Source organism: Podarcis filfolensis (genome assembly GCF_964270895.1).
Source record: "Podarcis filfolensis genome assembly, chromosome: 5".
NCBI classification, from domain to species: Eukaryota; Metazoa; Chordata; class Lepidosauria; order Squamata; family Lacertidae; genus Podarcis; species Podarcis filfolensis.
Genome location: NC_139608.1, coordinates 47140686 through 47160839, shown reverse-complemented (window position 1 = coordinate 47160839; position 20154 = coordinate 47140686). Strand labels below are relative to the sequence as shown.

At 43.9% G+C, this 20154-nt stretch overlaps 3 long non-coding RNA genes across 6 annotated transcripts; 1 reads left to right on the top strand and 2 right to left on the bottom strand.

The window, feature by feature from the left end:
• Positions 1-198: 198 nt before the first annotated feature.
• On the bottom strand, positions 199-6625 carry LOC310763846. The gene is made up of 2 exons (XR_014548842.1): positions 5927-6625; positions 199-1731 (listed from the first exon to the last, which is right to left on the bottom strand). It is a non-coding gene; the product is annotated as an uncharacterized lncRNA (long non-coding RNA).
• Positions 6626-7136: 511 nt separating this feature from the next.
• LOC310763845 lies at positions 7137-16543 on the bottom strand. 3 transcript variants are annotated; one of them, XR_014548839.1, is made up of 5 exons: positions 16239-16543; positions 15617-15747; positions 11974-12099; positions 7801-8006; positions 7137-7221 (listed from the first exon to the last, which is right to left on the bottom strand). It is a non-coding gene; the product is annotated as an uncharacterized lncRNA (long non-coding RNA). The 3 variants fall into 3 exon arrangements; XR_014548840.1 differs by lacking the exon at positions 16239-16543 and having other exon boundaries at positions 15617-15764; XR_014548841.1 differs by lacking the exon at positions 16239-16543 and having other exon boundaries at positions 11974-12096; positions 15617-15764.
• LOC310763840 lies at positions 15932-18435 on the top strand. Of its 2 annotated transcripts, none has more exons than XR_014548832.1 (4): positions 15932-16044; positions 17478-17676; positions 18111-18207; positions 18311-18435. It is a non-coding gene; the product is annotated as an uncharacterized lncRNA (long non-coding RNA). The 2 variants fall into 2 exon arrangements; XR_014548833.1 differs by lacking the exon at positions 15932-16044 and adding an exon at positions 16052-16244.
• The last annotated feature ends 1719 nt before the right edge of the window (positions 18436-20154 follow it).

The window sequence follows — 20154 nt, the reverse complement described above, 5'->3', positions numbered from 1 at the left end:
CAACTGCAAGTTGTAGCAAGTGTGGATGTGTGTTCATGCGTGCACGTGTATTGTGAGGGAAAAGTGCAGACTCTGGTACTGTTGCATAACCTTAAGATCTTGAAACTTGATGTTACAGGGCCAACCTGTGTAAATCAACAAAGAGCTCATGGATTGAATTCTCATTCATACCATTGACTAAAAGCATGAAAGACTCAATTATTTGTTAAATATATATTTTTTATTCACTATGTGCAATTGTAATATCATCTGACTGCAGCAACCATGACAATCCTGTGAGACGGAATTTGAAAAGTGAGCAGGATGGAAACAATGCCATTTGAACACAGGAAAGCAAGGGGGTAACAGTTCAGACATACTTTATCTTGCTATCATTGTTATGTATAGCTAGCATATTGTTAGTGAAGGCACTGAAAATAAAGTTGCCAGTCTCTTTGGGCTTCTACATAACTGTCCAGTGTGGATTGGAAGACCATGTACAGTTCTGCTTGTTCCATCTTCAATAATGATATCATAGCACTGGAAAAGATATAGAAACAACCACACAATACCTCAAAACACATCATATATACACATATATGTATATATGATGAAGTACCACCAATAAAATGATATGAGCAATAGTATAACTAGTATAACAAAGCCAAGAGGAACAATAAACGGAAAGTCTTCTGGAAGAGCCATGGTTTAGTCAAGCATCTAAAACAGGGTTGGGGAACCTGCTATCTCCAGATGCTGTTGGACTCCAACTCCCACCAGCCCCAGACATCATGGCCAGCAGTCAGTACTGATGTGAGTTATGTAGACCAAGCTAGCTTCCTTGCAGGTGGGTTGCTGTTGCTTACTGGGAGGGAGGTGAGGCAGCAGGGAGGTTGGTGCCATAGATTGTTCTAGATTGATTCTGGCGGTGCATTTGCACCATTCTGACCTCCCTACTGCCCCACCCTTCTTGGTAGGCGACAGTGACCCAGCTGTTGAGAAGCTGTTGAGTGTTGGCTCGGCTTCTGTTCGAAAATCTTTGTACATTCCCCCCCACAAATTTAATCTGTTTTGTAAAGTTTGCAACTTTCCATTAGGAAAGACCAACCTGGGTTGTTTTGTTTGTTTCAAAAAGCAATAAACATACTGTTAATCTTCATTGCATTCAACATGAGTGGTATTAAAATGGTGGTCTTGTTTGTTTTGCAGTGATGTCATCATCAGGCTATTTAATTTTTGTCATAGTTTTGGGAGACAGTTAGCCTGGTTGTTTCTTCTCTCTGGTACTTGGAGTACTATCAATATACACGGTGCTTTAGAGAGCCCAGCTAAAAGTTTTACAAGCTACATTCTACAAACAGAGAAGAGTAAAAGCAAAGGAGAAAAGTCAGCTGTGGCCAAATGTGGACAGGAACAAAACACTGGCAAAATATGAAGGAATTACATTAAAAAGTGTCTTCACCGTTTGTCTTTTTGTCACTGAGCCTGGAGTTTTCAGGGTGAGGGAAGCAATCTGTCATCCCTGGCCTTAATCCATCAGTATGGTCAATAATCGCCAGCAGAGTAGGAACCGGGAACCAAGCAGCTTCAGTGGAACCTCAGATATATAGAATCAAAAAAGGTTGTGCAAGTAATTACAGCAAATATATCCCTTTTTCAGGGGAAGGCAGTAGATCTGAACTAGGTTAAGTTCCAAGCAAGGCTGAAGGGCAGGTGCCAAGGCCCAGAAGGTGAAGAGGACGTGGTGAGGTTCTGAAAATAGAGGAAATGCAACTTAGGTACAGGAGCAGGAATACCATAACAGCCTGAGGTGCAATGTCTGACAGAGCCAATGGCTGGTTAATTAACATCCTACTGACAAGAGGAAATTGCAGCCACACTAGACTGTCCTGGCCACAGTTACTGTTGGCCAATCAAGTCAATAAATGTTGCATATTGAGCCGCCAGTAAAGAAGCCCTGAAGTAGCACACTAGATTTTGCCTTGGACATGAAAAATATATATTTTTTTTAAATGAAGGCCTACATTCTCTCAGCAGGGATCTGCCAAGGGCTGGGTGCTGGGAGGGTGTGGAGCTATAGTCAGCAGTAGGTGTTTGTCTAGAGCTCTCTCTCTCTCTCTCTGCCACCCACCTCTCTCTCTCATTGTGTGCTTTCCTCCCCTTCATCTGTTTGTCCATTTTGCGTTTCTACAAATCCCTCCACCTGCTTCAGTGGTGGCTGGTGCACACTGGGGAGTAGTTGGGTGTCTGGCTTCAAGTCCCAACAGAAGGTGGAACCAGAGCCAATGGGAGGCAGAGTCAATTAATTCTACTTCTACCCCCCTCCCCCTCCCTGGAGTTAACACTGAGACCAAAGAAGGAAGAAGCTGACAGACAGTGAAACCCCCTGGACTGATTGTAAGTAGCGGGGTAGGCAGGTGGGGGCTGGCTGAGGGCAAGCTGAGGTAGGTCCGCTTCAGTTTTTTAGGGCAGCCGCTGATTTCAGGGACTGGAAGTGGCTCCTCCCCACTGCAGCACCCAAAAAACCAAGGAACCAACAAGCCCACAAGCTCCCCTGCCACCCAGAATCCCAACTCCAGATGCACAGCAGCCACTGCACTAAAGACTTTGGTACCTCCCTACAGATCCCCGTGGCGCCCCGCGCCCCCCCATGCCCCGTAGTGCAGTGCCTGAAATTCAGGTCACATCAACCTCACAAATTTGAAACAGAAATTTCTCATATCTTTTCAATAGTCATGACTTCTCTCAAAGAATTCCAAGAATTGTTGCTTGTATTTGGCACTGACCTCACAGAGCTACAATTCCCAGCACTTTACAGTTCCCAAGCTTCTCCATGGACTGTCAAAGTGGTGTAAGAATGCTTGAAATGTATGGCACAGATGTGACCTCACTGTTCTTGTCTTATATCACTGATAGAAATTTTGAATTACTCATGTTCAGGGCTGCTAACAGGGAGGTGCAAGAGGTACACATGTACCAGGCCCCATGCTAGCAGGGGCCCTATACTCTTAAAAAAAACAAAACAATGAAAGCTAAGTCAACTGGACATTTCTGAAGAAAGTTAGAGTACAAAAGGTGGAGGTAGCTGTAATGCCTTGGCACTCAGCAGGCAGCACTATTCAGCATTTCCCACTGTGCCCAGCCCAAAAGCCTCTGCTGGGCACCAGGTTGGGGAAGGCTATCTGACAGGATTTGCAAGAGCCTATAAGACAGTGCTGAATGCCTCTGCCTCTGCCCTAGCTTAAGATACAGCTTTAATTGCAGTGGGGTCAATAGCTGCTATTTGCTCCATAAAATGCATTTACACAACCAGGCTGCCAGAAGGCAGCTGTGGAAACTAGAGTTTACTTTTATGCCCCATCTACGATCTATTGGCTTCTCCCTCCATCACAGATTGACCTCAGTTCTTTGTATGAAGAAAATTCCTTTTCAGAGAGTGATAGGTAGTTCATTCTCTGTGACTCATCCTCAAATACTGTGAAGAACACGAAGCACACCCCATCCTTAAGAATGTAGAAGCAAACACTATGGCGGCTGTCCATTGAGGGAGGCAGTTAAATTCCTATCAAAATGTGAAATGAATAAAACCTTATAAACTCAGCCTTTGCAGATTTTGTCATACATTGCTGTATAATGGTGCTGTTATATGTCTGAAGGAAAACAGGTCTAAATAAGGTACAGGTGTTCTTTAGAAGTAATTCTTTTTTTTTAAATTTATGTATTCAAAGTTTTCAATCCTTGAGTTAATAAACTCAGTTACTCAGAGTAGCTTACAGAAATTAAAATGTTCATTGAAACTACATCCTAACAGAACAACAATATTGAGAAAAACAATATGAAAAGGAAAGAGGTTCAGAAGATTAAAAACTCTAAACAAAGTTCACCATATAAAGATATTCTATGGGAACGGCCATAGCATAGTGATGACCCATTTGCCCTGCATGCAGAAAATCTCAAATTCAATTCCTGGAAGCTCAAGTTAGGGCTGGGGGGCAGGGAATCCCCCCAAAAGGAACCCCCATAAATATTTCCCCCATCTAAAGTCATTTCACTGCTTTCATTAGTATGTGTCTTTACTTTACCCTTTCTGTACACACTGCTTGACTGGGGAAAACGCACTATAAAATCTGGGAGAGGGTGGATTTTGAAGGATGGCTGTGTTTCAGTTCATACATTTTTTCAGAAAGTGCGAATTTGGTAAGATCCCCTTCAGATGCGAACTGAATCGAAGTTCTGCCCAATCCCTAGTTGAGAGGATGGAAGAGGGAGGGGGAAACCATGCATGTCACCCTGACCAAGAGGAACAGGATAAAAATGTAGCAACATAATATAAATAGCTTTGATTTCCCAAGTGTCCAGTTGCCTCTCTTCCGGGGCATAGGTAAATACATCCATTAAAGAGTCTGCTTGCAAATGATTCAGAGGACAGTACACTGGCCATGATGATCTCTTACTTGAGCAAATGTGGAGGCACAAGCGTGTGCATTTACTGTGATCATCTACTGAGGCCCTTCTCCAATTCTCACCCCTCTTCAGAGGCTGGGTGGATGGCCACCAGTGACAGGGACTTTTCTGTTGTGGCCCCTTTGAGCCTTCATTTGTTTTATGTGTTTCTGTGACTGTTATGCACACCTTCCCTGCTGGATTGATAGGTATTCCCAGGGCACCTTGTTATCTCCATCAAGGAAACAGCTTCAAACAAAATAAGTTTGTGTAGTAAACAAAAAGAAAACACTCTAATGATATGAAAGCATATTGCAGAATACAAAACCTGGAAAGGATTATAGATTTTGATCACAGCTGTGCATTGCAGCCCTAGGCATACTAAGTAGCAAGTGCCAGTGAGCTCAGTGGTACACAGTGCTTTTTTCCTAAAAAAATTTGGTTAGGGGTACTTTCATTTTCTTACTCATATTGAAATACTGCCCCTCAATGAGGCCAAACTTAGATTCACAAAATGTTTAGGGGTATGTGTACCCCTGTGTCCTCCCAGAAAAAAAGCACTGGTGGTACAAACTCCCAAGTAAAGAAGGGTTTAAATGTAAAAGCATTAAAAAGCTGGGGGCAGTTAAACAAAACAAAACACACAGCTTTTGTTCCGGACAGGAAAGATGACAAGGTGGGTGCTGGGTGACTTTAAAGATGTTGTTATCACTTGTTTGCTGCTCTGGGCTCCATTGGGAGGAAGGGCGGAATATAAAATTGATAAATAAATGCATTAATAAATGCACAAATAAATGAAAACTCCCTAAGCAAACATACCTGTCTCAGTCCCGTCCCATCCCCCCTCTATCCCTTAAGTGCCTGGTGATTTATTTTTTTTAAATTACCCCTCCCATAGATTGATGGTAATTACAGAATGCATTTGATTGATCTGCCATTTTGTACAGTGATTCTCACAATAATTGTGTGTCTGTTCCTGTTTTTCAGCTTGTTTTGCTTATGCAGGCTTATAATTATGCAAGCCAGCTAAGAGATCAAGTGAAGGAAAGGCAGGATGCACACCTTTAAAATAAATAATGGGTCCAACCCAGCGAAAGGTGAAGCCCCCCTCATCAAAGCCCCATTGTATTCAATGTGAGACAGATTTCATCAGTTCCTAGCACTTCAATTAAGAGCAGTGAACTGGGTGACATATGCCCTACCTATGTGGGTTCCAGGATGCTGTCTGGCAAAAAACTCTCAATACCCTTCCCCTATGCTGCAGTCCTGACTTCAATCCCCCTCTCCACATACACACACAGTGGCTGCTACTTCCAAAAGTTTAGAGAGATCTGAGAGAGATTCATACATTCTGTTGCCACATCTCATTTGGCCCTCAGAGTTCAGCATCCCATGAGAGAAAATGGGAATGACAGACTATTGGGAGGCTCAATGACAGGAGGATTAGAAAATGTTTTGCACATTAAAGCCGAGATTGACAAATCACTTTGACTAGCCTACTTACTCTTAAGTCAGTCTTCCATGAGACTTGTTTAGATGAGGCCAAGTTGTTTTTAGGAAGAGAATTCCTTCTTGAGTTGTTTATGGTTTGCAAAGTACTATATAACGAATTAAAGGATTTTTAACTGACACAGAGAGAGAAAGAGAGGAGAAATGAATAGTTTGGTGTCTCTTTACACTGCAGATGGAATCAGCTCTCCTCTTAGGTTGATGTAATGATGCTCTGAGTGTCCACGGCTCGGGTCCCTAGTGAGATGGGCCAAACTCTGTCTGCTAAAAGGTGAATTTTACACCACTCCTAGGAATACAGTGATTGATTCCACTGTCTGGAAAAGCAGCTTAGGCTGGAGGGTAGAGAGGTCATTTGACATCACTCAAGAGCAGGGAGAAGACATCATGGTTTTGTGTATATCTATTTCTTTACAAAGGCCCCATTTGAGTTCTTATTCTGAAGAGGGTTGCAACTGCAAGCCTAAAGGGTGAACTTGATCTTCAAATGCTGGACATTCAGTTCCACAACTATGGAAAATCTAAGGAAACAAACAAAGCATGCAAATCTGACCTTTCCTTATTTCCTGTCCCTTTGCTCACTTCAATTGTTCAAGGGAAGGGAAGTGGATTATTTGAACAATTTTAGTTTAGCTATGATTATCCGCCAAGAGTCTTGTTTCACAATCTAGTAATCTACACACACACACACACAATGCATATATATTTTCATCTCTGTCTCTGTGTTAGATTCAACAAATCTATCCCTGTAGGGCAATGACTTCTGCTTGCACAATGCAACTTCCCCTCCTGCCCTTCACATTCTCAAATCTGCCCTGGGGCTCCTTCAACCCTTCAGAGTAGATTTGGGGGGCAGAAGGGTACATGGGGAGAGGAGAGGGAGTGGAAGTCCTTGCATGAACAGGAGGACTGTATTGGATTTGAAATAATTTTCAAAATATGGAATTGTTTCTACTGTGAAATTGCATTGAGATATTCTATGGGAAACAATTTATAAATGGACTATATTGCAACGCATTTGTATTTGATTATATCTGCGTCTTTCTTGCTTGGCAATAGAAGATAATATATCTGTTTTCTGCACTGCCCTCTCTAGGCTCTCGTGAAATTTTGTACATTTCGCCAAACATCAGTGTAATATGAATTGGCAATTTCAAGTTTGCCAGGGTTCCAGGCTGTGCCTTTTAATACATTGCAATGGCTTATTATGGGATGTGTCTGGGTTTCTGTCCTGCGTCACAATCCACCTCACATCTGTGGGAGCGATAGAAGGGCCTCTGATGAAGAGACCTGCATATAAGGGAGAAAGTAACTATTGAGGGACCCTGCTCCAAAGTCATTTAGGGCTTTGAAAGTTAAAACCAGCATTTGACATTATTATTTATTTATCTCAGGGTGGTTCACAGCATAACAATATAAGACAGAAACACAAAAGACACAATAAAAGCAAGAACAAAACAGACCGATAACCAGGCAGGGGGTGAGGGGGTTGTCATTGAACCTGGAAATGGACTGGCTCCCAGGGCACTCATTCAAGGCTGGGAAGATGAGTGCCATATGCCAGGTATGTAACCTAGATGCTATGTTTTGTACTAATTGTACTGTCTGAACTATCTTCAAGGGCAGTCCCATAGACTGCGTTTTGTAATAGTCTAAAAGGTATGTCACTGGAGCATGAAAAATTGTGGCTAGGTTATCTCTGCCTGGACGAGGTCACAGCTAGTGCACCAGTCTTAGCTGATGAAAGGGGTTTAATGCCACCAAGCCCACTTGAGCCCCTAAAGACAGGGACAGATCTGATTGAACCTATAGACCTTAAGGTGAAATGCTACCCCACTCCCAATAAACCAGGCACCAACTCTGTCTTACCAGTTTATTGACCCTCATCCAGTCCAATGCCACTCTAGACAATAGTTCAGCTCTTCCTATAGCATGATCTGAATTTGAAGCCAGATTATTTTGAAATGGTTTTTTTTCCTTTCAAAAGCAGCTGCTGAGGCCATCAAACTTATCAGTTGTTTGCAGACTCTCCTATTCTACAGCAGAGAAACACTTACTGGTTGATATGTGTGGTCCTGAAAAAAAAGGTAAAAAGAAAGAAGAGGAAGAAAGAGGGAGGAATCTAGGCCTTAGAGCAGTCTAAACTGGAGCTAGTGAGCTGATTTCATACCCACTGTGGAGAGCTGGAGAAAATGTGTGTAACAAACAGAGTGCGTTGCCATGCTGTCCAACATCAAAGTGCTGCCACTGGAAGGACTTTTGTAACAAAGAAATGAAACCTCAGGACCAATCTGTGTCATTAGCCCCCAACCGCTCCAGCTTTGTTATTATGGAAATGTCCTCCTCAAATACAAATTGGAACTGTACAGTATAATTAGAAGAGCACATTCATTTATTTAGGAGTGAATCTCTTACCGTCCCCCAATATCTTATGTCTGTTAGGCTGCCATGTTTCTGGGGGACTCAGTCAAGGGATGTGGGTCATTATGTAACAAGATCCATTTCCTCAACACAGCTTTATTTTATAGCAGTGTTTCAGAGCCTTTTCAGGTGAAAATTGGAGCAGATCCCTTCTAGGGCATCACAGTTGGTTTGGTAGGCACAACATTCTGCCAAGGGAAGCAAGTATTTAGCATGTTATTATTCCCATGTTGTAGGGAACAGTATTTACTGGTTTTATTTTTTATCAGATTCTTGGTCAATTGCTAATTCACATAGTTTTCCAATTCATTTAAAAACCTGTATTGTGTTTAGTTGCTATTGTTAATCACAGAAGACGAGCTAAAATAAAATCAAACCAGGTGGTCTTACCATTCTGTCAATGGGTGCTGATTATATGACACATACTTGCTTACGCAACAGAATTTGATTGTGCAGTGCATAATTAATTCTTGGAATTCATTGCTATGAGATGCGATGATAGCCATTAACCTAGATGGTCTTGGTGATGGATCAAGGTGGGGGAGAGGGTTTCCTTTCTGACAGATACTTTTTTATATAAGCCCCCTGCCCCATCCCAAGAATTATGCTAAGCTACCATCACAATGCTATCCTTCTATTTGGATGGATTTATAAAGCAAACTATGGGATGCGGGTGGTGCTGTGAGTTAAACCACAGAGCCTAGGGCTTGCCGATCAGAAGGTCAGTGGTTCGAAACCCCACGACGGGGTGAGCTCCCGTTGCTCGGTCCCTGCTCCTGCCAACCTAGCAGTTCGAAAGCATGTAAAAGTTCAGTAGATAAATAGGTACTACTCCAGCGGGAAGGTAAACGGCGTTTTCATGCACTGCTCTGGTTCGCCAGAAGCAGCTTAGTCATGCTGGCCACATGACCCGGAAGCTGTACACTGGCTCCCTCGGCCAATAAAGCGAGATGAGAGCCACAACCCCAGAGTTGGCCACGACTGGACCTAATGGTCAGGGGTCCCTTTACCTTTTCTATAATGCAAACTGGCAGTGATCCCTGCCATTAAGCCCAGCTTTAGAAATATTAAATTGTAAGGAGCTTCAGGTTTACTTTCCAGAAAACACTAAATCTTACAGAACTTTGTGAACTATCCTTCTAAGACAAAGGGGCAGCTTTAATAACTCTGCAGTCTAGCATGTGTGGAACATTCTATTGATAAATTCCAGGGGTGGCGCCAAACACAGCAGTGGTTCCTCCTCCTCCTCTTGGGACTACCAGCAGCAGGAGGAAGAGGAGGAGGAGTCAGCCTCTGGAGCCATGCCCTGCTCGGCACCTTGCCTTTGCACTTTGGGCACATTGGGGGGGGCGCCAAGAATGGCACCTACCCCCCAAATATAGAGGGGGCTCAAAAGTACTCTGCCCCCAGGAACCGGCTGGTTAATCAAGATTAAAAACCAGCAAAATTAGATAAATTCATGGAATATAGGCCTATCGATTGCTGCAAGCCATGATGGCTCAATGAAGACTTAGCCCCACTGAACCCAATGGGACTTTTGAGCACACATGTGTAGGACTCCACTATCAGAGGTATTTGGCAGGCCACTGTATCCAATCAGCTTATTATTATTACCGCATTTTTCGCCCTATAGGACACACTTTCCCCCCTCCAAAAATGAAGGGGAAATGTGTGTGCGTCCTATGGGGCAAATGCAGGCTTTCGCTGAAGCCTGGACAGTGAGAGGGGTCGGTGCGCACCGACCCCTCTCGCTCTCCAGGCTTCAGGAAGCTATCCGCAAGCCGTGGGAGAGCTGCGCGACTTCGCGCAGCTCTCCCACGGCTAGCGGAGAGCTTGCCTGCACCCAGAAGCTTGGGGCGCGCTGAGCTCAGCACACCCCAGGCTTTGGGCTTCGCACAGCTCTCCCACGTCTAGCGGAGAGCTTGCCTGCACCCAGAAGCTTGGGGCGCGCTGAGCTCAGCACACCCCAGGCTTTGGGCTTCGCACAGCTCTCCCACGTCTAGCGGAGAGCTTGCCTGCACCCAGAAGCTTGGGGCGCGCTGAGCTCAGCACACCCCAGGCTTTGGGCTTCGCACAGCTCTCCCACGTCTAGCGGAGAGCTTGCCTGCACCCAGAAGCTTGGGGCGCGCTGAGCTCAGCACACCCCAGGCTTTGGGCTTCGCGCAGCTCTCCCACGGCTAGCGGAGAGCTTGCCTGCACCCAGAAGCTTGGGGCGCGCTGAGCTCAGCACACCCCAGGCTTTGGGCTTCGCACAGCTCTCCCACGTCTAGCGGAGAGCTTGCCTGCACCCAGAAGCTTGGGGCGCGCTGAGCTCAGCACACCCCAGGCTTTGGGCTTCGCGCAGCTCTCCCACGGCTAGCGGAGAGCTTGCCTGCACCCAGAAGCTTGGGGCGCGCTGAGCTCAGCATGCCCCAGGCTTTGGGCTTTGCGCAGCTCTCCGCTAGCTGTGGGAGAGCTGCGCAAAGTCGTGCAGCTCTCCCACGGCTAGCGGATAGCAGCCTGTTCTGGGGGCTGGGGGCGGGGGAAGCTCGGGCTTCCCCCGCCCCAGACCCGCACCTGGGGGGGAAATAATTTTTTTCTTCTTTATTTCCCCCCCAAAAAACTAGGTGCGTCCTATGGGCCGGTGCGTCCTATGGGGCGAAAAATACGGTAAGTGTTTTTTTTTTAAAAAAAGTATACAGGCCTAGTAAACAGGCAAAGTTTCACACAAAGCTAAAAAGCCAGTGTAAAAACCATTTCTGACAGCATAGTTGTGGCTCAAAAGTAAGTTCCAGTAATGGGGCTTACTCCCAGGCGAATGTGCATGGTATTGCAGTCTAGAAGACACAAAGACACACTGCATACAAATGGAGCACAACTTCCTTAGCCCAAGCCTCAGTTTCATAAAAGCAACTAAGATGATACTTGAGTGTTGCTTGATTTCAGCAAGGCTCGAGGGTTTCCACCTGCGCCAGAGAAAAATGCAGGGGCCTTGCTAATTTGCAGATGTGAGCAAATGTTAATGCATATAAACATATGCAACAACACTCAAACTTATTCTTTTAAAACTGGCCATGTAGGAATAGCAATTAGCCAGGCTACTGGCAATCAGGTCAAGCAAGTTTAACCCTATTTTGGTGGCAATGGGTTGGTTTTTTGTTTTTTTTATAATAGCAAGTGTAAACGTTTGTGGGTTTCCAGTTCTTTGCAGAATAGAGGTCTCTGTTCCTTGGCTGCCTCAAGGCGGGCAATTTTAGGGCAATCTTCCATAACAGCTGCTCTGCTACTGGCAACTGCAGATCTAGATGAGGCTCAGGTGCGTTTTTAACCACCTTATCATCTACCTATGCTCACAGCAAGTCTAAAGGGCAAAGTGTAAAAGATTCTGTCAGTGTGGCACTTGTCATCTGAGCAGCTCTACCGGTCATGGAGCCACAGGCTTCAGTCAGCAGGGAGGAAATGAAACCTTTGCTCAATTACAGGCTAGAGAAACGTGGCCACATTTTCAGCCAAGTGCTACTTTGTGAAATGATTTCTTAGCCCAGCAAAACCATTTTAAATTCAGACTCTTTCATGAGCCATTAGATGGGGAGGAGGCCTGGAGAAAGAAGGGAGGGAGAGTCACTGATTTTGTTTGCTTACCATTGTTCCATGTCTGAAGCATGCTCCCATTCGGTGTTAACTCTGCAGTCCTAGGCCCATTTACCTGGGAGTAAGCCCCTTTGAACTCAGAGGGACTTACTTCTGAGAAAGTAGCTATGGGATCTGCTGTAAGAAAACCCAAATGGTATTTATCTCAATAAATAAATACAAATGTGCTAATCAAGTGAGGTTGCTGCTCAGTAGTTCACATACAGGTTTTTGGAAGCCTTGGGAAAGAGATTCTCAATAGGCCCCTTTTGACTTGTTGTTGTTGTCATAATCCAGTTGTTGACCAGAGAAGGAATGACTGCTGGGAGGAGTGCAGAGAGAAGCAACACCATGGTGCACCAATAGCAGCAAAACCAGACGTGTCTCTCGCATATGGGCCAGGGATTGCCACTGGGGATGAGAACTTCAGCTGGTGCTTCCATTAGTGGCAAGTTGGGCAAGGCTGCCCTCCGGACACTATGGTTGCTGCAGCTTACATGGACCAGGCTGTGGCAAGGTCATGGCTGTGTGAAATGCTGGTGGAGCAAATCCAGCACTCTAGCCAGGGCATCCTCACAGCCCCAACCTCACCACTGTCCCACCCCAGCATTGTCCAGGTAAGCTGTAGCAATGCCAGTATGGGAAGCGGGGCTCAGCACCTTTGACCTACCACCCTGGCCCTTGCTGGGTGCTCAGTGATGCTGGCTGTGCCTGAACAAGTTGAGACCCCATCCATCAAACCAGGCATGGCCAAACTTGGCCCTCCAGCTGTTTTCGGACTACAACTCCCATCATTCCTAGCTAACAGGACCAGTGGTCAGGGATGATGGTTACTGTAGTCCTCAAACAGCTGGAGGGCCACGTTTGGCCATGCCTGCATCAAACCAAGTGCAGCACATTAGCCAAAGGATTGAGTTTGAGACTATCTACAAGCAAAGTGTGTGCTCTTGTTGCTGAACTTTCCCACTAACTTTTAGTAGGATCAACAGGCAGCTCAGATGAGATTATATTAGACACCCTGATTATAGGTTCTGATCTCTTTTGTAGAACAGGTTGGTTTTTTCTGGGTAAATTTTATATCTTTTGTTAACCTGCTATGCATGCTGGCTCCTGTGAATGTCTGATCTTGCTTTTGAGCATGGGCAAGACGCTAACAAGGGACCATAATTCTATACCATCAGAAAACACATAATTATAACTTTGTGTCACATACATATTCATATTTTTACACACATACACTAGAGCAGATTATGTATAAACACATTTCAGTATACCAAGTATAACTTTTTAGTTATGGTTTTCAACGATACTCACTAAAAATGTGTCATATATATATATATATATATATATATATATATATATATATATTTGTGTGTGTATGCGTGTGTGATATAGATTAGATATAGATATAAAAGTACATATATAACTATATATATTTATATAGTTTTATATATATAGTTGTAGTGTGTGTGTGTGTGTATATATATATATATAATATCTCACATCACTATTTGTATTGCCTAGCTTTATAAAACAGGTTAAAGTTCCCTCTTTGTTTAGCATAATTACTCAAAAAGAGGAAATGGAATTATTTCCTGCACTGCATATACTTTTATAAGGCATATGCTTATGTTTAAAATGTATTAAATATTAATAAAGTCATCATGTGTGTGTAATATATTTTTATATATAAGAAACAATATGCATCTCAAATTTTGCTAGACTCTTAAAGCCTGTTGAGGTATGTGCTCTGAAATGCAATCCTGGAAAGTACACAGATATTCCAAAATTTCCCTTTGCCTCACGACTGTGTCTGATTGCATGCCATTAGAGCCCAACCTCAAGCACTTCTGGTGGGTGTGGGCAATGGGGGTGGACATGGTAAAGAGTTGGGAAAGCCTGTTTAGGTGTGTTGAACCCCCCCACCCCCCGGCAGTTCATTTGATCAAATAACACAAGAAGAGTTGTGTCTGTGTGGGGGTGTGTGTATACCATGTATCATAAAGACACCACAGTCTCTGCTGTGCCGCTTTGTCCAAAAGGAATACAGACCCTAGTAAGTGTGCCTGGTACCCCTGGAATCATTATACTGTGGTATAATGGTTAGAGTGCTGGATCTGGGCCTGGAGACCCAGAGTTTGGGCCTGTCACTTTTAAAACTTCTAACCTCACAGGATAAAATGAGGAACAGGAGAAGCTTGCATGCCTCTTTGAATTCCTTGGAGGGATGGTGGGATATACCTGAAATAAATAAATACATTCCCTCCTCTATTTAAAGGGCTGTCAGAGGATTGCCCTGCACTGGAAGGGTTGTCTGGCTTAAAGAACCAGAAGCAAGGAGCGAACACTGAAGTTGCCCATTCAGAGGTAGCACCAGAACACAAGAGGGGTGTGTGTGTCTAATGACTTGCACTCCTGTCACATGATGGGCATTATATTATTTTCATGACGCTAAGGCACGAGACTATTGATAATCTTGGCAATTTCATGCCACCCCTTCCCATGTAGACCCTGGTTCTTCTGAGGTTTCAGACCTGGGCTGTGGTGCCTAAAATCTGTTCCTGCACATGGCGCCTAATGTTGAGTGCCTGTAGTTCCTTATGAACACACCCAAACTAACAACCTGCCATTTTTTTTGTACTCTAGTTTTTAAAAGGCATTGCTTTTTTTAGTCCATCGCTTTTCCTTTCATTTTAAAAGTGGTACCTAAGGTTTAGTCCAGGATGAAGCAGAATGGCAAGTGAATATAATTAGAGGTTCAAAGATCTGATTATACACTTGTGTACAATGTGTAAGTAATATTATGTTACCAAATAATGGAAGAGAAGGTAACATTTCAACCTGGCAATTATTTTCTTATGATACATCGGAGCCGCGGTGGAAGTGAGGCACTTAAAGGCAAGGAGAAAGGGTCAAAAAATGTCTGGGCTGCAGGAATGTTCATTGAAGCAATTCAGATATTTAGGCACCATCTGCTGTGTTGGAGTTCCCCATTCACACATGTATGTATGTCACTACCAAGAAATCATACCTGAGAACTCAAGGCTAAATATCTGAACTGATTCCACTATTAGCTATTAGCTGATGTGAATAACCTGAGGTGGTTGATTCATGAAGGCAGCTTAACATGGGCAACTTATCTCCTGTGGAACATGCAACTGTGAGCTGAATGTGGAATGGAGAATAAATATATTTTATATTGCTTGGTGTGTTTTTAGTGTGTGTCAGTTTTCATCCATCCATCCATTTCATTTATTTCATAAAATGTATATATCACTTGATTGTAAAAGAAACCTTAAAGTGGAATACAAAAAGAATAAAACAACAAAATAAGCAGTAAAAAAAGAGAACAATTTAGAACCTTCCCAAAATAATTAAAAGCAATGATAAGCTGAAAACTAGATTAAAACACATGTCAATGTTCTACAGGTCTGGAAAGGCTTGCCTAAGCAAAACATGTTTTTAGCAGACGCTGCAAAGAGTACAGTGAAGGCACCTGCTTGATGTCAATAGGCAGGGAGTTCCAAAGTGCAGCCGCTGCTGCACTAAAATATCAATTTCTTACAAATATATAGAGTATTATGTGACAACTGCAACCACATAATTACATAATTTTATTGTTCCGTGGCTGTGCCATGCGGAAATTCGATCTTACCTGCTGAATTGAAGCTTGGTTAAGCAAAATCTCTCTTCAGATTCTCTGCGTTTCTGATAAGATCTGATTCAGCGGGTAAGATCAGAGTTTTGCAAGGCCTAGCCATGGAATAATGAGAAAAGCTCTTGGGCCTGAGAAAAAGTAATCAGTATACAATATGATCAAAATACAGATCAAGCGAAGGCCCTTACCCATCCTCCCTAGGACTCTATGATTCAGTCCAATAAGTGAAAGTAGCTTAAAGCTGAGCTGAATTCTCCTCAGCTACCTTGTCCCCTGTTGTGGCAGTTGGCACAGAAAATTCTAGATCTTCTCCCTTTGGCTCCATTGTGTAGGGCATTAGCATGCATGCCGTGCAGAAAACTAGTCTGGGCAACTCCTTGGCATCATTTATTTATTGTGAGGAAAATGAAAAGGGGGATGTAAATGTAAGCAGCAGGGGCAAGGTGGGTGGGGGGAAGAGAAGGGGAAACCTTTCAAAAAAAGCCAATGAGGAATAATGCTCCAGGGAAGATAAAACAGATTCCTAACTCATCCAGAACAAACTCAGTTTCCCGTGACTAGTACGTATGTTGCTGTTTTTTACCCTCGACCCTCTTAAATACACTTCTACCTGACGTACCACATGGTTAGTAAGGGAACGATGCCCCTCTGCCTGGTTCAGCGAAGCCCCATGTTGTGAGAGGCTTCAACCTCCCCCTCCCCACTTTTCTCTTCCCTGCCACACTGATTTTGTCTGAGAGTGTCTGGGCAGCCAGTCTGCACTTTGTGGCAAGGTTCAAGCAGACAGCTAGACACGCAGGCGAGCCGTTCTTTGAGAACGTGGCAGAATGCCATCTGCCGCTTCAGAGTATTTTTCCCCCTCCCTCGCCGTCCTTGCACTCCTTTCCAACTCTCACACACGCATGGCCCTGGCTTTTGGAGACATGCTTACCAACTGTCAATTAGCAGGCCTCAATACACTGGAAAAGAAAAGCAAGCTGCCTCATGACAATGATGGCATGTGGGGTGTGTGTGTGTGTGTGGACTCTGTCACCAACACATTTGCCATGAAACTCGAGCCTTAGAAGGTCCCTGACCTTAAAAAAGAATCCCAGCCTCTTGGTGCTTTCGATGACCTCCTCTCCCTCTCTGCTTCGTGCTTCATGAAAAGCTCCATTGTGATCATTTTACGCAGCAAAGAGATGGCGATGATCTCATAGGTCTGGGTGAAAAGGGACCGTCGTTGCTCAGTGCTGTTGGAGTGATCTCATTGGTGTGCTGGGATTAGGCAAAGGGAGACCATCTGCAGAACTTTTAAAAATAATTATTATTGGTGACCGTAATGGGGGATGTTGTGTGTGGCATGCCTGGCTTTCCCCTAGTTTCTTTGGGCACGGGAAAAGCGGGGTGCTGTTGCACTTGGGAAAAGGTTCAGGTGTACAGGTGGGAAGTAGGCCAGCCTCCGGCCAGAGATGGCCCAAGGTATTCTGCTGCCTGAGTTTCCCCTCTCCTCTTTGTTTCTCTGCTGATATAAAAGAGCAGCACAGGAACAAGTATGGGAGAAACTAACAAATGACAACTGAGGGTCCCTGGGGTTCTTAGCAGAAACAAATGAGAGAAAATAAGAGAAAATTTAAACATATGGAAGGATTGATTTGAGAGCAGACACCCGAAGGCATTATGGGATGAGGGTCAACGAAGGTATCATACACCAGCACCAACTTTACAGTCCAGTTTGTGGGATGACCAGCCTCATATAACCAACATGCTTAAGCCTAACAAATGCATTAAGGAGTTAAGATCATAGAGTAAGCTGTCCTGCCAGGCTTAGATCACTTTGAGAGAGACTAGGTAATCAAGCCTTTGTTTACCCCACCAGACTACCAGAGAAGCTCAATGTTTGAGGAGATGCTAGCCGGTTACTCCAAGCCCAGACTGCATGGCTCTCACAAGTCACTCTTGACTTCCCATACCAATAATTTAGGAACCTTCACCACTTTGAAATTAAACTAAGTTTCACCGTCTGTGCAACCTTTCTGACTGATGTATGGAAAATGAGCCTGACCTTTGGAGATTTGGTAAGTAAACAGTTTTTAACTTACTAAATGTGTGGTCTTTTCCTATGTTGGGGGAAGAGGGTATTATTTTTGGAACTCACTTGGAAATACATATTCTAAAGGTCCATGCTTATTTCCATGCTTTACTTTGCTGTATAGTTTGCGATTTAAAATCTCTGCTGTTGTTCTCTCACCAAAGAGTATTTGCCCCAAGCTTGGATCTTGTCATCCAAGGAATTATCCTTTTTATACCTACTTTTTACCTTGCCAGCCAACACAATGTAGAATTGAGCTGATTTCAGTTGACTTAAGTATGTTTAACTTGGTTGGATTGCGTCTTAGAGTCCTGAAAGTGACCTGCTTCTTTGTTCCACCAGTAGCAGAAGTTGATGGAGAGTGCTTTTTGGCAGACAAATCTGACGCCCATCCCTTGACCATTATCCCCTTTTTTCCAGGAACAATAGAAGTGTGTTTGTCCAAGATGAAATCTACAAAATGGGCACTTAATAAGATCTTCACATCTGGCCAGTTATTTTCTTTTTCTAGTTCAAGGTAACAAAAATAAAGAGATGACCTTTTATGTTATGTTATTATTTTTTTACTGCCAGGTTTTGCTACCTTGTTTCCTAATGGATGTCCTGATTCCTTGTTTTAGAGCAAGAAAATGATCTAAATAAATAGATTTTGATAGGAGGCCAATTCTGCTGCCAGAATTACGCTAATTAAATATGCATAATTCTCTTAATTAGAAAAAAATAAAATAAAGACCAGATTAAAGTTTCTGCTTGTTCAATTGGTTTTCCTTCATTTTGGAGCTGGATTTCTCTTCAGGAAAAGATGTCTATCGGCTAAAGAAACATTTAAAAACCCAGCTGGAGTTGAGCAAAGTCCTTGCTCAGCAGAGTCCAAATGTGTTTATGTGCCAAAACATACGTTACCACAGGAATTTTGAGATCTAGGTCAGAGATTCAAGCTTCAAAACATGTTTCCAGTGTAAGAGCCCATCGGCTGATGTCTGAAGAACGCAGTAACAACAGGGTGAATGTGGTAGTAACATTCCCAATTTCATTGCAACTAATTTATGATCGGTGAATAAAATGGAGGGCTGGGTTCCACCTGACATGCTCAGGCACTGTCTGAGACAGCCAAATCCATCCCCTTTAAACTCCAGACAATTTTAACAAACCTCTTCCAAAGGAGGATGGTGTGATAAAGATGAGCCAGCCTCAAGAAACGGACTTGAATGTTAGCCACAGAAACTGTTAGGCCAAGAAGCAATTTGACTGAAAAGCTTTTGTGGCTACGCCAGCAGCCAGTTCAGCTACTAATTGCTTTTATTTTATTTTTTCCATAGTTGCTAGCCATTTTCACACATTTCTAAGCAAGGGTGGTCTTCCCCATCCTCATAGCCTTCCTCCCTTTTTAAAGTCTAAAGAGGGAGAAGGAAACCAATAATTAGTAATAATAGTGCTAAAGATGTATTCTTGGACAGAAGGCTTTTTGTGCAAGAAACTCTGCATAGGCATGCATAGATTTGGCTCACGTTTCCCCTGCTCTAAATTACAGCCATGTCCTCAGAGCTGGCACATGCTTCTTCGGAAGCAGAGAGGCATATAAACAGAGGGTTCCCTCGTATGGGACATTGCCCTGGTTGACCTGCAATGCCCCATCCAAGGCAGTTAAGGCTGCTTTCAAAGGGTGCCTAGTGTGGGCATGCACAATTCATTGTCCCCCAAAGCACTTCAGAGCCACATAAAGTATGTTTTGTGTTCTGGAGCTAAGGTTCTTCTGAGCAGAATGGTATACGAGTGGATGCTTCAAGAAATTTAAATGGCCCCCTCTGGAGTGCCATTTGTGAGGCTGGCTTGGTACTTTGAGAGAGTAGTTATTGGGCACGGCAACAGATGGGTCAGCAGGACGAAAAAACATCTGAAAAGCTTCTGTGCCCTAGTTCCCAAGCCCACAGTAGAGCTTTCACATGCTTCTTCTGCCATGTGTAGTGGGTGGAGCCAAACTGGTGCCCTCCAGATGATGTGGACCCCAACTCTGCTCAGCCCTAGCAAGCATGACCAGTGACTAGGGAGGATGGCAGCTGTAGCCCACAAGTTCTGGAAGCCACCACATTAGCTGCCCTGTGCTACAGGACTCATCTTGGGCAAGCCATAATGGTGGTAATCTGGAACAGGGACCATGAGACCATCTATGGAGGCCCCTTCTATCACTTCCAAAGCCATGTTTGGTTGGCTCAAGTGGGAGACTTTGGAACTCCCTACCTAGAAAGGTTTCCTCTTGTCCTTCTCCTTCTTATTAAGTATTAAGATCTTGCTACAGTGGTACCTCGGTTTTCAAACGTCTACGTTAACTAACATTTCAGAACTCGAACGCTGAAAACCCAAAATTAAATGCTTCCGTTTTCGTAAGCACCTTGGAAGTCGAACAGCTTCTGTTGAGTGTTGCTCAGTTTTCTCAATTACCGTATTTTTCCATCTATAAGACATC